The sequence below is a fragment of the Budorcas taxicolor genome, chromosome 14 (genome assembly GCF_023091745.1).
Source record: "Budorcas taxicolor isolate Tak-1 chromosome 14, Takin1.1, whole genome shotgun sequence".
NCBI lineage: Eukaryota > Metazoa > Chordata > Mammalia > Artiodactyla > Bovidae > Budorcas > Budorcas taxicolor.
The window spans coordinates 81,049,923-81,067,830 of NC_068923.1; the positions used below are offsets into that span (position 1 = coordinate 81,049,923).

The 17,908-nt window shown below is 45.4% G+C and overlaps 1 non-coding gene across 1 annotated transcript; it reads left to right on the forward strand.

Moving 5' to 3' along the window:
- The first annotated feature begins 961 nt into the window (after positions 1-961).
- On the forward strand, positions 962-1,034 carry TRNAW-CCA (transfer RNA tryptophan (anticodon CCA)). The gene has a single exon. It is a non-coding gene; the product is annotated as a tRNA-Trp (tRNA).
- The last annotated feature ends 16,874 nt before the right edge of the window (positions 1,035-17,908 follow it).

Sequence of the window (17,908 nt, forward strand, 5' to 3'; positions counted from 1 at the left end):
TTGACTCTTCGCATCAGGTGGCCAAAGTATTGGAGCGTCAGCTTCAGCATCAGTCCTTCTAATGAATATTCAGGGTTGATTTCCTTTAGGATTGACTGGTTTGATCTCCTTGCTGTCCAAGGGAATCTCAAGAGACTTCTCCAGCATCACAGTTCGAATGCATCAGTTTTGGTGCTCAGCGTCTTTATGGTTCAACCCTCATATCCACACATGACTACTGGAAAAACCATAGCTTTGACTATATGGACCTTCTGTCAGCAAAGTAATACCTCTGCTTTTTAATATGCTGTCTAGGTTTGTCATAGCTTTTCTTCCAAGGAGTGAGCATCTTTTAATTTCATGGCTGCAGTCACCATCCACAGTGATTTTGGAGCCGCAGTGTTATCTTGGACTATCCACGTGGGCTTTGTATGCAATCACACGTATCCTTATAAGACAGATATACCAAGGACAAGGTGATGGAAAGACATAGGAGTGACAGACGAGTCACAAGCCAGGGACCACTGGCAGGCACTGAAAGCTGGATGAGGCAAGGAGTGTATTATCTCCTAGAGCTTCCAGAGGCAGCACGACCCTGCCGACACCTTGACTTCAGCATACGGCCTCTAGAACGGTAAGGACTAGTTTCTGTTGTTTTTTAAGTGATCAGTTTGTGGCAATTTGTTACAGAAGACCTAGGAAAGTAATAAAGGCGCCAGAGTCGTATTAGGAATTTGACTTATCTTCTGAGTGATGGGGGGACCGCTGGAGAGTTTTGAGTAGTAGAACAACATGATCTGACATTTGTTTAAAAAAATCACTTTGGAGACTATGCTGGGGTGTGGGGTACAAGGGGCAGAAACAGGAGCATCAGTTAGGAGACAACTGCTGAGGTTTACGTGAACCATGATGATGGGTAGCACCAGTGGTAGAGTGAAAGTGGGGAGAAGGGGCTAGACGGGGTATATTTCAAAGGTGGGCTTTCCTGCTGGCTCAGAGGTTAAAGCATCTGCCTCCAATGCAGGAGACCCAGGTTCAATCCCTGGGTCGGGAATATCCCCTGGAGAAGGAAATGGTAACCCACTCCAGTATTCTTGCCTGGAGAATCCCATGGACGGAGAAGCCTGGTAGGCTACAGTCCACGGGGTCGCAAAGAGTCGGACACGACTGAGCGACTTCACTTCACTTCACTTCAAAGTCAGTAGGGTCTCTGGTAGACCAGATGCCTTGTGTGAGAGAAGGGAGGGGTCAAGGGTGACTCTAGGATTTTTGTTTTGAGCCATTGGGAACATAGAGTTGCCCCCGCTGAGATGAGGCAGACAGCGGTAGAAGCTGGTTTTGATGGGTGAGATGAAGGGTCAGTTAAGTGCAGAGATGTGTGATTTCTCAGATGCCTATTAGACATCTAAATGGAGATACTGACCCATGGATCTGGAGTCCACATGAGGGTTTGGGGCTGGCAATGTAACTGACAAGTCAACAGTACACAGGTTGTATTTAACGCCAAAACAAGTTAGCTCTCAAGCAAAAGGGGCAACCTTTGTTACATTTTGTGCTGTTTCATTTTAATTGACAGGATGATCACGCTGCAAAACCTTTATTGAGTCAAAGCAGTGCAAGCGAGTGCCTCTAGATGTCTGCAGGCAGATTGGTTGGCTCCTGACATGTCCTTAACTGACTCTGAGCACACGGACGACAACTGCCGGGATAACGGCGTCATTTGGCAATGGTACTGACTTCAGACTTAGGAAAATGCAAAACATTTAAAAATCAGTAATTTTATAAAATCATTCCAAGCCTCACTCCTCTTGCAAAATATGCCCCCAGTCTCCAAACGGTCCTCTCTGCACAGTTCGAGCAAGAGTTCTGTCTGGTATTGCATTCTTGCTCACACCCCAGGAAGGCACAGCCCAAACACCCCAAGCTCACCTATAAGAAAAGGAAGTCTTCCACTGAGACCTGGGGAGTGGAGTGTATTTGAAAACCCCTTGGGTTTTTTTTTTTTGAGCAATAAATTTATGTTGAATTTGAGGCAGAAGAGCCACAAGAGCAAGTTAATTAATTTTTCTGAGAAAGATGTGGCTAATTTGAAGGCAATAACAACGACTTATGCCTCACAATTGCTATGCTTTATCCAGCACTTTATATTCACAATCGGTTTCAATGACTGTTGTGTTTGTTATCATAATCACTTACATTCTGTTTCCTCTTGAAAGCTGAAAATATCACTGACCTATGGGAAAAATAAATTTCAAAGTCAGAGATGGTAAAATAACTTCCTTAGAAAAAAGTTTTCTGAATTTTCCACTTTGATTTACTTCATTAATTACAGGACTATATATGAATCAAATATCCATTTGTTTGAATGTAGCCAGGGTCTCAGGAGAGGCAAGACGAGGGAAGAAATAGAGGCTTGGTATGAGAGCTGGGTTCGAATCCCAGCTCTGCTCCTCACTAGCCGTGACTGGGGGACACACGGCCTCTGCTCTGACACTGCGTCTCCTGCCCCATCGAGTGGAGGCGCAGCCACTGCCTCAGGATGTTGTGAGCAGGAAACAAAGCCCTGCACCCAAGGCACATGGCAGGGGTCTGTCACGGGGCACTCAGGAAAGGCCCGGTGCTTTTCTGCACCACGTACCTCTAATCTGCATCATAAATCAGTAACGGGCTCGTGGTCTGTCCTGGGCCCACCGTCTAGGCGCTGGAGGTTAGAGTGAGCGGGACACACTGCTGGCTCTGGCGGCCCTCACAGTCCCTTAGGGAAGTCATTCATTCATCCAACAGACATGCATTAGGCGCTTATTGTGTGTCAGGCACTGTTCTGAGAGGCGAGAGACAAAATTCCCGTCCTCAAGGAACTTATGTTTTACTGGAGGTGACAGCAGTCACACAGACGAAGAGGGGAGTGATGATTTGGTAGGCAGGGGTCAGTGCTGTGGAGGAACTGGGACCGGAGAAGGGGGTCGGGGTTGCGATTATGGTAGGGTGCCTGGGGGCAGCCTGTCTGAGGAGGGGACCCTTGAGACGGCCTGAAGAAAGCGGGGGAAGAGACTATCCAGAGTGTACCAAGTGCTGAGGCGGGAACGGGCTTGGTTTGGAAAAGCGGCGGGAGGCTGGTGAGGCTGGAGCGGATCAAACCAGGAGGCGTGGCTGGGAGGATGGCCAGGGGTCAGAGAGCAGGGGCCAGAGAGGCACTCCGTCGTCTGTAACCCGAATGCTCTGCTGGTGGCGCAAACCCGGGGCTTTGGCCACACAGACGGGGGGCTTTGTTCACTCTGCTTTGGGCTGAGGTGTGGCCGGTGGGTTGGTGCAAAGGAAGGCCGCTCAGAGAGCTGAGGATGGAGCTCAACCCTTCACCGCATGGTCGGGCTCCCGGGGCCAAAAATAAACAGGCCGCTGCATGGGTCCTCAAGGGGTTTAGCGGCCGTCTGGATCACGAAACAAAATCCTCGAGCTGACAGAACCTGGGTGGGGTGCCGTGGACCCCACAGAGGCAGAGGTCACGCCATGTGGCGTGGGGTTGCCACGTATGGGCACCTATAGTGGCCAGAGAAGCCCTTTGAGGGGTGATGTGACCAGATCCCACAGTGAGCGGCACTGAAGAAGTGGGCACAGTGGGGGAGGAAAATTGAGATCTCTGCGGAAATGAACTCGAAGACACACAGGACGCCTCCTCTACTTTGTCCAAAGGAGGTGTCTGCCAGCATGACTCCACACGTCTATGACGCCCTATCCTGTCTCGGGGTGGTGGGCGAGGGAGCTGTTGGTGTCTCTCAGAACCAAGGGGCCTGCTCTTTCACACTGCAGTCGTGTCCCTCAGGACTCTGGCCTTCAGCTGGCAAGCTGGTCTGCAGGTCTCTGCCTACATCAAGAACTGTGAGGAAAGGGACACGGTTTCAGGGGATGCCCATCTGTCCTCTTGCCCTGGCCCACCCTGTTAAGATGGGGGTGAGGAGGAAGGGGGTCACTGTTAGTCGGTCTGCCAAGAGGCGGCAGGCAGAGAAGGCTTGAAGTCAAGCAGGCAGGTCTAGGTCTGACTTCCAATTCTGCCCTGAGACAGCTGACTGTGGGCCAGTGACTACCCTTCTTTGGGCTTTATTTTGCTCATCTGTAAACTGGGCTAATAGCTATACAAATTTCATACTCTTGTTACGGAGACAAAATGAGTTAAGCATTTAGCACACTGGCAATGGCAGCCCACTCCAGTACTCTTGCCTGGGAAATCCCATGGGCGGAGGAGCCTGGAAGGCTGCAGTCCATGGGGTAGTAAAGAGTCGGACACGACTTCACTTTCACTTTCACTTTTCACTTTCATGCAGTGGAGAAGGAAATGAAAGTGGGAAGAACACCCACTCCAGTGTTCTTGCCTGGAGAATCCCAGGGACGGGGGAGCCTCGTGGGCTGCCGTCTATGGGGTCGCACAGAGTCGGACACGACTGAAGTGACTTAGCAGCAGTAGCAGGTGCATATGAGGCTGTCAGTAAAGGTTAGCTATGGTTTCTCACTGTAATATATTTCATTAAAGAGGTAGAAATGACCTCAGTTCACATAAACAGTTTGAATTGTTTTCACTTGACATGGCGGATACATAGGAGCCAAAAAAAAAAAAAAAAAGCTCTCTGAGCCATAAAGTAATATGATCAGATCTCATGGTGAGTGGCATTGAAGATGAGCTGAAGAAGGGACAGAATGGGATAACTACCAAGGCAGTAAACACTGGCTTCTGTTTCAAGACACTTGGTTGCAAAGACAAAATGATTACTTGAGGGGAATTCTTAGGACAGACTGTAAAGGAAGTTTCCACATCTAGGCTCAGCAGCTGTGCCATCCCTACCATGGACACCACTTGTGTCCAAAGAGGTGGGTTTTGTCCCTTACTCTGGCCAAAGGATTAGTAGAGAAAAAGGATAAGGTCGTGGCCATCTGGAGCTGGTACCAGATGAGTGGAACCAGGATGGAGTCCTTGCTCAGACACTACTCACTGGGCTCCAGTAAGCATCCTTGTCAACACCCACTGTCATGGAAACCGCTTTACCCATAACTCTAAAAGACTTTTCCTTTTTGGTTAGCTCATTCTCACCAATTAGGGAAAACATAACCAACCAATACCTTTACCACCCTTCACCATGCCTGGCACATCACACATCCCCAACACCTGTTTCCTGGCTGCATAAATCAATCTATTTTTCTCTCTAATAAAAAACTAAATTATAACCTATTATTGGATGAGGTTCACATTCATCCTGATGGCTAAATCTGATGATGAGATTATTTGGCCAATGAGTAATCCGTTCAATTCATGGTCATAAACTAGAAATACTTTGCAAAAAAAGTACACAGATTTTCCAGGTCATGTGCATTTTATTAGCCCATGTTTGCCAGAGAAGTGTCACAGGTGGGACAGTAACTGAAGTCAGCCTTTTAGATTTGGCTGTTGAAAGGCATTACTCACTCTGAACAAGGAAATGGTAGGGAGGCTATGTAGCATTTGAGAAACTTGAGGCATGAAGGCTTATCAACTGAACTTTACAGCTGGAAATATGATGGCGTAGGAAGGTTAAGAGGCTTGGTCATTGAGCCAAAGGTAGGAACATACATTAGGGATTATTAGTGATAGCTTTGCTATGAAATTCATCAACAGGCCCCCAAGCCAATATTATTCCATTGTTCCAATACAGAACTCAGCTAGAAGGGAGAGGCGGCAAGAGGAAGATGATTAAGCAGTAAAACTCTTTCTAGAGGAAAGTGAAAATGTGTCCAAAGTATATAGACAAGGAGCAGTATTAGAGTCAGCCAGAAGAGACCCAAGGAGCTACAACTGTTTAAATAAAATTGCCATTTTATATTCACAATGGGCCAGATTTTATCCCAGTATAGCTCCTCAGGAATTCTCTGGAAAGGTTCCTAACTCTAGAATTACTTGGTGTGAGCGAATTGGGGCCCTATGAAAATGATACTCAGTGATGATTTTATGCAACTACTTTTTAACCACCTAACAGACATGGAATCGCTTTTCTCCTAGTCCCACGTTGGCAGAGGCCTGGGATGAAGGCTCAGCAAATCCCATTATACATGGATTTGACATTTCTTTCACTTTGATAGCTTTGGGGAAAGAAACTCCAATGAGTTGTGTATTTGTCCAACTAACTCAGCATAAATATTCATTTCTACAGAATATGTGCACTATGCAAAGCTGGCTCAGCCATTTAAACTTATAAAAAGTCCAGCACACGCCGTAAGAATCACTTAAGTAATGAAAACAAAAACCCCAGCAATGTCTATACCTGGAGAATCAGATTGCTTCTGCTATTGCCTGTTCCCTTGCTACAGGCAGCAAACACCAAGAAAGTTCGTTCTATTCCCTCCTGTCTCTGTCCCTCTCTTGGTCCTATTGTAACTGCATTCTTTTCTCTGATATTTTGAAATGTTCCAGCCAGTTTAGTCTTTCTTTAAGTAGTCTTCCACTTTTGGAAACTGCTACCCTCTTTCCTTATGTTTCACTGTCCCAAATTCATCATCTATGGAAAACCTCTCTCTCCCTCTCTTTTTTTTTTTCTTTTCTAAGCTCCCACTGATATGGTGAGACAAAGATGAGTAAGTCACAGTTTTGTGCCCCTGAGAAACTCATAGCCTAGTAGAAGGCAGAAATGTGATCAGGAGAACACATGAGAATGCCAAGTAAAGCTGTATTTGCCAGCCTGGAAAGAAATCCAGGAAAGCCTCTGAAAACAGGTAGCATCTAAACTGAGTCATGAGCGTTAAATAGGAGTTGGGGGTAGGTAGGCAGAGGATGGAGCAGGAAAAAAAGAATCCAGCGCAAAGGGGTCCATGTGAACAAAGACAAAAAGGCCAGAGATTGGATAATACTGATGTGGGATCAGGGGTGGAGGGCCACAGGTCCTCTGGGACACCCGCAATGGCAAAGTAGGTGGCAGATGGTTGGAGAGAGAAAACTGGAGAGGATGACAAGACCCCATCACCAGACCTAGTCATACTTGGAGGTCTCCTTCAAGAGCTCTTTTGTGCTAAAGCTTTGAGAGTTCTGTTCCCAAAAGAGCCTGCTTCTTTCCAGTCATGTCTCCACAATACATGGTCAAAGGGATGGAAGAAGTAATCACTGAGAAATCGTTTTCACGGTGAGACTCACAGTCACTAAATAATATGCATGAAATTCCTGAATGCAGATCATGTCCAGAGTTTTGTTACTGTGTAGGTTAGTTTGGTGGAGAAGGCAATGGCACCCCACTCCAGTACTCTTGCCTGGAAAATCCTATGGATGGAGGAGCCTGGTGGGCTGCAGTCCATGGGGTTGCAAAGAGCCGGACACGACTGAGCTACTTCACTTTCACTTTTCACTTTCATGCATTGGAGAAGGAAATGGCAATCCACTCCAGTGTTCTTGCCTGGAGAATCCCAGGGGCAGGAGCACCTGGTGGGCTGCAGTCTCTGGGGTCGCACAGAGTCGGACACGACTGAAGCGACTTAGCAGAAGCAGCAGCAGCAGATTAGTTTAGACTCACAGTCAATTTGCTTATTGATTTACTCAAGTTTTTATTACTTACATTATGTTTTAATTTCATTTATTTTTATGTGTCTATTTATTTTTAATTTTAAATTTGTTTTTTAATTGAAGGATAATTACTTTACAGAATTCTGTTGGTTTCTGCCAAACACCAACATGAATCAGCCATAGGTATACATATGTCCCCTCCCTCTTGAATCTTCCTTCCCACCTCCCACTTACTTATATAATTATCTACAACAGGCCAAGACTTGAGCCAGACAATAAGGATACAAAGGCAAATAAGACACCAGCCCCAGGGTACACTGTTCTCCTTTAAACGTACCACCTAAGAAAGGTTCCTGCCTTCATGAAATTCATGTTCTGGCTGCAAAGACAGACAGACAAACACAGTTTAAGTGCTGTGGTCAAGGCTTGCCTTGAGCAGGGTCTAGTAAAATTGCTGATTTACAAGAATGATCAGGAGAGGAGAAGTCAAGACTTGATATTTACAGACTGTACTCTACCAGTTGTGCGTGACCTCAAAAAAGTTATTGAACCTCTCTGAGTTTGCTTTCCTATCTATAAAATGGGAGGGACTACATCTATCTGATAGGATAGCTTCCAGGATCATATGAGACACTATATGTACCTGCAGCATTGTAGGTATAACACATTTAATTTCAACCAAAACTCCTCCAACATGCAATTTGCATTCAAGTCATATACTAGTTCTTAATCCTCAAAACACCTCAAAGATAAGTAAGATACAGTCTGCACCTTTAAGGAACTCTCCATCAGGTGTTAGTTTTTTTCTAATTAATACAGATTTTTACTTCTATTTTTCACATCTCAGTTTCTCACCCAGGAATTGAGGTTAGTCTTCCTGCCTCCCTCCCCTCTTTCATAGAAAGCCTCAGGACCTAAAAGAGCTTAAACATGCACACACATACATGCACAGTGTGGCAGTAAGCACCCATTCTGAAAATAACTCACCAAACAGAGCTTCTTCATGCCAGGATTTGTTTTGGGCTGGGGCTGCTAGTGCTTTGGTTCACAGAGCTGTAGGTTTTAGTGTGGTTAGTTCTAGGACATGGGAATGTGTAGGCAAGTTTTCTGGCTTATGTCCAGAATCCCTTTATGACTCCTTGGTGAGGAAAAGGCAGACAGTCACAGGAGCCTTGGGTTCTAATACCTCTCCCAAACTGCTGGTGCTATCACTGGGTAGGAAAGCAAGAATTCCATATGCCAAGTGCCTCTGGATGACATGACAGGCTTGGGGACGTCCTTGAGGATTTTGTTTCTGTCTTGGGATGTGCTGCACTTGTTTGTCTCTTCCATGTGTTCTGTCGGGCAGCAGCTGTTTCCAAGTTATCTGGGCCAACCCACAGGGACACCGAAGCATCTAGAGAACATTAGTGATAATTCACCAGATAGATCCGTTTCTGTTACATGGTTTTTCTGCAGAGAAACAGGGAAAAGACCAGCATTTGGATGTTATTCCAGCTCGTGAGGCACATCTGCCACACATTAAGCAACCATTGTAGGGATTCGTTTCTGAGCATGATCTCTTTGCATCTTGGAAGGACAGCTACAGCTATGTCTCCCTGCAGGTTCTACTCTATCAAAGGCAGCCCAAACACAGGGGCTGTTGGAAATTTCAGGCCCACTCAATGATGTGCCAGTGAGTCTCGGTGAAACAAAATCTGTCAAATGACATCATTGTGTATATTTTCTCATTTATTCCTTCGTTTCTTTTTTTTTTTTTGAAAATGATTTTTTTTCTAAGTGATTCAGTTGAGTTATAACTCACCATAAATCTTGTCCCAGAATCAATAGAACCCAGTATGAGCTGACTGGAAACTTTTTGTGGTTCCTTTGCAAAAAAGGATGATATTTAGGGATCTAAAAAATCAGCCCTGGGATTTCTTTGAAAGGAATGAGGCTAAAGCTGAAGCTCCAGTACTTCGGCCACCTCATGTGAAGAGCTGACTCATTGGAAAAGACTCTGATGCTGGGAGGGATTGTGGGCAGGAGGAGAAGGGGACGACAAAGGATGAGATGGCTGGATGGCATCACCGACTCGATGGACATGAGTCTGAGTGAACTCCGGGAGTTGGTAATGGACAGGGAGGCCTGGTGTGCTGTGATTCATGGGGTCACAAAGAGTCGGGCACGACTGAGCGACTGAATTGAACTGAACTGAAGACAAAGATTAAAGTTTAAAAGTAGAATTTAAAAAGCAAAATGTGGTTGATTGACCTGCATGTATCAAGCACAGCCTATATCCACCATGGCTAGAGTATGTAATAAAGGAGATTTCAAGTATCTTAAAATTCTCAAAGTTCAGGGTATTTTGTAACTCTCAAAGTTCAGGGTAATTCTAGAGCAACCTGGTCCAGTCTACTATCAAAAATAAATAAATAGGAATGTGTTCGGTCTTCTCTGCTTGTCTACCTTAGGACCCAACCTCATCTTATCTCTCCTGCTAGCTCTAGTCAGCATAATTCAGGGGAGATAAACTAGAAAGTCAATTTTATTTTATTTTTTTAGTGGAAAATAGGAGGAGCTCCTGGTGAACTCGTTATGGCTTAATGGTTGCGAGGAATGGAAACTCAGCACAGCTGCAGAGATGGGGATTCCTACATAAAGACTGAACATCATGAGGATCACGAAACACTGTGCCAGGATCCCTGAAGCTGCATTTCTGAGTCTTCCCCACTGTCATCACATTTGGTGGCCTCAGCATCCATAGAGATAATCCACTCCACACTCTGGCCTCAGTCCCGTGACCTCGTCACTTCCCATACCTTTTTCTTGCAGCCCCTGTTAACCACCTACTCCCGTGGTCTTATCCTAAACCTTGCCATTCTCAGTAACTGCACCGCCTTCAAGATTGTGATTTCCAGCATCCCACATTCATCCCTTTCATTAGTACTCCCACACCAACATTTCTTTATTCTTATCCGCATCTCAAACCCACTGACTTTACCGCATTTTCACTGTCCCTCACCACTGCCTGTCTTCCCTCCCAACCTGCTTGTTTCCCTCTTTACCCAGCATGGATTCTGTAGTCTGTGATGGTAGTTACTCTCTTATCTGCATGCTAAGTCACTTCAGCTGTGTCCGACTCTTTGCGACCCCATGGACTATAGTGCGCCAGGCTCCTCTGTCCATGGGATTTGCTAGGCAAGAGTACTGGAGTGGGTTGCCATGCTCTCCTCCAGGGGAGTCTTCCCGGCCCAGGGATCAAACCCAAGTCTCCTCTGTCTACTGCCTTGGCAGGCGGGTTCTTTACCTCTAGCACCACCAGGGAAGCCCCACTCTCTTACATGTGCCCTCAAATTCTTGTTCGTGCAGTTACTCCATGACACTGGAAACATCTCAGCTCTAATCGAGTACAACTCTCTGACAACTCTGCCGTGCCTGCACCCCAGAAGTTAACTCACCTGGGGGAAGAGGCACAAGCTGACCTTTCCTTCTTTAAACTCATGACACACAAATCTCAAGTAGGCCCTCTGCACCAGCTGGTGAGCCTCCCTTCTTTCTCTCGTCAATTCATTCTTTTTTCCCCAAGACAACTGTTTCATACTTCCCTTCTTTCCTTAAACAATTGTCCCCCTTCCCCTTCCTCACTCTTCATGAGGGTCTCTACTCCCACAACACCGAGAAGTGAAAATAGAAGCAGTCAGAAGAGAACTGCTTCCTCTGTCTGCCACAGGAACAACCTGTCTGTACATTGACCCACATGTCCCACCTTCCCTCTCGTTATGAAAGATCAATTTTGTTGGTTTTTTGTTTCTAATCTCATGCGGAGCCCCTCCACTCATGCTACGTCTCCCCTCCGTTTCCTGGTTCATCAACCTTTCTCCGGTTCATCATTCCCTTCTGCATATCAACATTCTGTAACATCTTCCATGTTTTAAAAAACTCTCTGTTCACCCAACCTCCCCTTCTGCATACAGCCCCTTTTCCTTCCCTGGCAAAAATTTGCAAAGGAATGTTTACACTCACTGCTTCTTGCTCATCTCACACTTTCCTCAATTCTCTCTAATTTTAGGGAGTCTATTACCATCACTGGGCTTCCCTGGTAGCTCAGCTGGTAAAGAATCCACCTGCAAAGCAGGAGACTCCGGTTCAATTCCTGGGCTGCGAAGGTTCCCCTGGAGGAGGGCATGGCAACTCACTCCAGTATTCTTTCCTGGAGAGTCCCCAAGGACAGAGGAGCCTGGTGGGCTGCAGTCCATGGGGTCAAAAATAATCGGACATGACTGCGCGACTGCGCACAGCACAGTATTACCATCACTCCCCTGAGATCCCTCCCGACAAAGTTGCCAGTCACCTCCGTGTTGCCACCGAGGTCCACCTTCAGTCTTCATCTTCTCCCTCCCCACAGCATCTGTCCCAGTTGGTGACCCCTTCCTTCTCAAAACACTCGACTCACGTGGTTACCAGGGCACCATGTGCTTCCGCTTGTTCTTTCTTCCCAGCCTCTACATGCGGCATTCTCCTAACATCATTCTTCTTTCTCTCTCTACCCATAACTCCTTCGGTAGTCTCAGTGACATGGTTTTAAAGAAAGAAACACATTTATACTGATGAGTCCCCACATTACAGCTCCAACTCTAACCTCTCTTTCGAGCTTCACATGGAAGATTCCAACATCCCACTTTCCTCCATCTAAATGTCTCCGAGCCATGTCTAACTCAACATGTCCACACCAAGTTTTAAACTTGCCCCTACCTCTTCCTGCCAAGTGTTCCCAGTTTCAGTAAGTAGCAATATTATTCTTCTGGTGATAAAGCAAAAACCTAGGAATCATTCATCGTACCTTCTTTTCCCCTGGCAGCCGTTACCCAATCCGTCAACAATTCTATCAGCTTTAATAGTCTAACAGCTTTATTATTCCTGAGCCTTCGTGTTCTCAGCTGCAAAATGACAATATCAGGATCTACTTTACAGATTGGCTCAGGAGATTACGTAAGGTAAGGGATACATGCTTAACATAGAACAGCCACTCAGTAAACGTCAGTCTTCTTGCTCTTTCCAATAACCTGTAGCAGCGGTGCTCCCCTTGGTCCATTCTGCATCTCCATGTGGCATTTGAGGCTTGTCATAGCCTGGCCCCTCCACCTCTCTCCATGCCTCAGGCTCAATATTTTATACTTACTTTCCCTTTGCAGAGCTTTTAACATCTTATTTACTTCTGATCATTTCTATAAGAAACACGTTTATCTTCGCCATTTTGAGAGTTGGAAAACTGAGATAGAGGCTACTAAATTGCTTAAAATCTTAGCCAATCAATGTTAGATTTGGAAGTGAAGCAAAGAGCTTTCATTTTGAGATGCTTGCTTTTCTTGCCAGTCCACGCTGCCTCTCCAACACAGAACTTTATCACTCTCAGGCCCAGATCTCTTCTTACTTGCTTGAAAACCACTCCATGCCCCTCCTTCCCTGCTTCTCCTTCCAAGAATGTCCTCTATTTCTTTCTTTTCCTTCATCATTCTTCCACTGAGGACTCCAGTGTACAACAGTCTCAGATTAACAATATTTATTGTTTCAGTAGGCTTCCCAGGTGGCACCAGTGGTGGAGAGTCCACTTGCCAATGCAGGAGACGGGGGTTTGACCCTTGGGTTGGGAAGATCCCCTGGAGAAGGAAATGGCAGCTCTCTCCAGTATCTTACCTGGAGAATCCATGAACAGAGGAGCCTGATGGGCTACAGTTAGTGGGGTTGCAAAGAGCTGGATATGCCTGAGCGTCTGAGCACAGGTTGTTTCACTAACTCAGTCATTACCTTCCTCTCTCCTTCCCTCACTCATCAAATACTTAAAGAGTATCAACTCTATGAAATTCTCTCTGCTGAGGATGGAATACAGGGATGAAAAGGACCCAGACCTTACGACTGAGGAGCTCACAATTTAGGGCACATGCTTCTTAGCAGGGCAGTGGGGCACCTCAGAGGGTGAACACTGGTTCTTGGGTGTCAAAAAGAAAAAAAAAAAACACACACACACAGTGCAGTCCTTTGTGGCCCTCCAAAGGTCAACTCTATTTGACAAACTCTTAATCCTATTTAATTTCTCTCCATGGGTTTTCTTGGATACCAGCACCTTTGACATTGACTTCATGGAAAATGCACAACACGTATGGAAGATTAGTGCTACAAAACTATGGTGATGAGATGGCTGTGATTGGAGGTCTTCCTCTCAACTGACTGCACCATCTTGGAATTGCACTTGGAGAGGTGGCCTATATGTGCTTGTTGGCTGAGATTAGCTGCCTTGTGAATATTGTTTGTGTTTGCCCCTTAGAGCCTTTGTCTTTGAGAATTAAATGCAAAGAGTTAACTGAATAAAAATCTGTTTATTGTTTATAAATCTCTTTTACAAAAATTATTCCACCAGTAATTAGGTCAAGTGCTGGAAAAAAAGTCTATTAATGCAATATCAAATGAAAATCTAGCAGCTAAAGCTACTTTCTCATATTGAGTTAAAATAAAAAGTTAAATTCACTACAAATAATTTTAAGAAATTACTTTACTTTCCAACTGTTATATTTTTGTTGGAAAAATGACTGAGAATGATGTTTTGAAAAATTTGATCACGTTGATATTATTATTCAATATTTATATCAGTTGATTTTCATTGGTAATTTAATATATTACAATTTATGTAAAAGTCATTAAGAGTCACTCAGCAAGAGGAGTTACAGATATTATAAATTATAAAGATATTAATATCTTTAAATTTTTAATTTAAAAAATTCAACATTTGATTTAATCTTAATATTGCATTGAATAAAAAGTGAGCCTCATACTTTTAAAATGTACACACAGCATTAGACATTCTATATACTTTATGTATTTTTCTACATAGCACCTGCATGGATGGTAAGTCGCTTTAGTTGTGTCCAACTCTTTGCAACCCCATGGACTATAGCCCGTCAGGCTCCGCTGTCCATGGGATTCTCCAGGCAAGAATACTGGAATGACTTGCCATGCCCTCCTCCATGGGGGTCTTCTTGACCCAGGGATTGAACCCAGGTCTCCTGCATTGGTAGGTGAGTTCTTTACCACTACTACCAACTGGGAAGCCCCCCCCCCCCCCCCCGCCACACACACATAGCACAAACATGTACAAATATCTGCTGTGTACAAACGTACGTACAGCATATCTGAAACGCCCCCTCCACTTCCTCTCCCAGAATGTTACAACAAGAAACAGCGGCGATGGATGAGCATAGAGATCCTTATGCTGAAGAGGACCTGCCTTGGGCTCTTGGAAAAGGTTGTGGCAGTTCATAATTATGCAAAAGAAAAGGAAGACGAGCTGTCCTTTCAGGAAAAAGCCAACATGTTATCAAGAGGAATGAAGATGTTATGAGGGAGCTCTGAATGGCATTGTGGGGCTGTTTCCCAGGAATCATGTTGCTTCCCAGGTGGCGCTAGTGGTAAAGAACTCGCCTGCCAGTGCAGGAGACACAAGAGATGAGGGTTCCATTCCTGGGTCAGGAAGATCCCCTAGAGGAGGACGCAGCAACCCACTCCAGTATTCTTGCCTGGAGAATCCCGTGGACAGAGGAGCCTGGTGGGCTGCAGTCCATGGGGTCCCAAAGAATTGGACATGACTGAGTAACAAACACTTTCACTTTTGTGTTGGGTTTACCAGGCATTATTCTGAGCTAAGCTCAGCAGGAGATAGGCAGGTCCACCAGATTATTACAAGGCCCTGGGGGTTCCCCTCCAGTGAAATGAAGGAGAGATACAAATGCTAAAAACTATGTTTTTTTGGTTAACCCCTAGTATCAAGACAAAAAACAAGCCTGAACAAATGAATCTTTCTGTCATCATTTGTACTATACTGAGATGTCTGGAGTAAAATAAAGTGACCATTTCCCAGTATGTTAAAAATCTATGGCATATTTCTTGGAAAATATACCACAAAAATAAGGCACATGTACAAATACATGCGCAGCTTATAAATACATGTTAATCTGTGGTGTTAATCGATCACGTGATGATGGGGCCCGTCCACAGGTCGGTCAGCACTACCTAGCTGCCAGTCAATCGTGTCTTCGGGACATCAAGTCATCATTATATGCACGGATGGGCTCTAGATAGGGACAGTGTAGGAAGAACTCAGAGAAGCCTGAGTTTCAGATACAGGTGGCCCGCTTCCCTGAGCTGGTCCAGAAGGTCCTGACTGTGATGACTTGCTTCCAATGAGCCAAGGCTTTCACGCCTCCCAGCCTTTGCCCTCATTGTTCCTTCTGCCTGAAGAGCTGTCTCTGGCAGAGCAGGGATACTCACCAGCTCATGGCTCTGATCAAAATTCATGTCCTCAGATTGCCCTGCTGGCACCCCCTCCCAACGCTTTATTCTTGTTCTGTTTTCTTAAACTTATGATACCTATCATAAACTTATGATAAACTTATGATACCTGGTGTAAATTGACTCATTGGAAAAGACCCTCATGCTGGGAAGGATTGAAGGCAGGAGAAGAAGGGGATGACAGAGGATGAGATGGTTGGATGGCATCACTGACTCAATGGACATGAATTTGGGTAAACTCCTGGAGTTGGTGATGGACAGGGAGGCCTGGCATGCTACAGTTCATGGGGTCGAAAGAGTCGGACACGACTGAGAGGCTGAACTGAACTTATGATTCCTGTCGTCACCTGACATCATAGCATGTGTTCATTTGGTTATTTTGTTTATTGTCCATCTCCCCTGTTAGACTGTAATCATCATCAGTCAGTCAGTTTAGTCGCTCAGTCGTGTCCGACTCTTTGCCACCCCATGAACTGCAGCATGCTAGGCCTCCCTGTCCATCACCAACTTCCGGAGTCTACTCAAACTCACGTCCATTGAGTCGGTGATGCCATCCAACCATCTCATCCTCTGTCGTCCTCTTCTCCTCCTGCCCTCAATCTTTCCCAGCATCAGGGTCTTTTCAAATGAGTCCTACGATGGGGCTTTTGTTTGCCACTGTACCTCCAACGTGGGGGCTCGGTATTGGTTGAATGTGTCAATGAACCCATGAATGAACAAGAGAGACCAATCTGATTTTTGGCTTAAATGGAGAACAGCTTGAACGTTTCTTTTTCATTACTTTAGGCCACGGGTCCCCCACCTTTTTGGCACCAGGGACCGATTTCATGGAAGATGGGGGTTTCAGGATGATTCAAGCATGTTACATTTATTGAGTTCACGGAGCTGGAAGCAGAGCCCAGGCAGTATTGCGAGCAGTGGGGAGTGGCTATAAACACAGATGAAGCTTTGCTCTCTTGCCCGCTGCTTACCTCCTGCTGCATGGCCCACGCTCTTGGGGTTGGTGACCCCTAGTTTTGGCAACCTCTCCTTCTGATTGTGGTAGCGAAACTCCTGGATGAAACAGACATCTTTTTCTCTCTTGTACATCCCTCCTTTTTTAAAAAAATCTCCCTCCATCACTTTTCACATTACAGGCGGCTGATGTGGTCTGAGACCAGTGGACTCTCTCCTACCTCCTCCTCCGCGCTCTGCCCTGCTTAGAATAAGTCCGTAAGGAAATGTCCTGGGCGAGCGGGTTTTGCAAGCGCTTTCTTCACCTGGTTGCAAGGGGAGAGACACCCATCCCTCGGTCACATACCACTGGGATGACCGTGGGCCTCTGGCCCAGTCCTACCTACCAGGTCCTGTTGTCAAGTGTGAATTACTGTGACCTCCTGGGTCTCACCCAAGAGTGATGACAGTCTCCTCCAGGAAGGCCATACAAAACATGTCCCTGGAATATATTTCTCTAATCAATTTCAGACCTTGCCTTAGAGGTCCTCGAAGCTTCCCAGGAGCTATCTGAATGTACATTCCTGTGAGATTCTGACCCAGGATACCAAAACATCTTGAAATGAAACTGCCTGATGAGTTTAGACATTCCTATGTACCTATTTCTGGGGAGATCTGAAAACACAACCTAATTTCTACTGTGGGACAGGGCCTGTGTTTGTCTATCACATGAAATTTTTGCAAATGTATATACCCTTTTTACAGCCTCTAAAGAAATGAAAGAAATCAGACACTTGGTTTGCTATTGCCATATGGAATATAGTGTGAGTAAAATTTACCAGCCTGCAAACCTACAATTTCTGGTCTTAAATCTTACCTATGACGTGTGTTTTTCTTCTTATATATGGAAATCCCTGAACTTTTAGATGGAGATTCACTTGCTTGTCCCCTGAATTGTAGTTCAATGCAGAAACCCTTTTCATTGGATTAGGTCATTTAACTCTCTCTAGCCATGAACATGTTTTTTTCTTTTCATCCATATTTCTTTCAGGAAAGAGAGTAGGTCAGGAGGAGAGACACCAACCTGACTTAACTTTTGTGTCAATGACACGAGTAGTGCGCTGTCCTAGTAAAAGGCTGAGCTTTGAAGTTGGGCAGACGTGC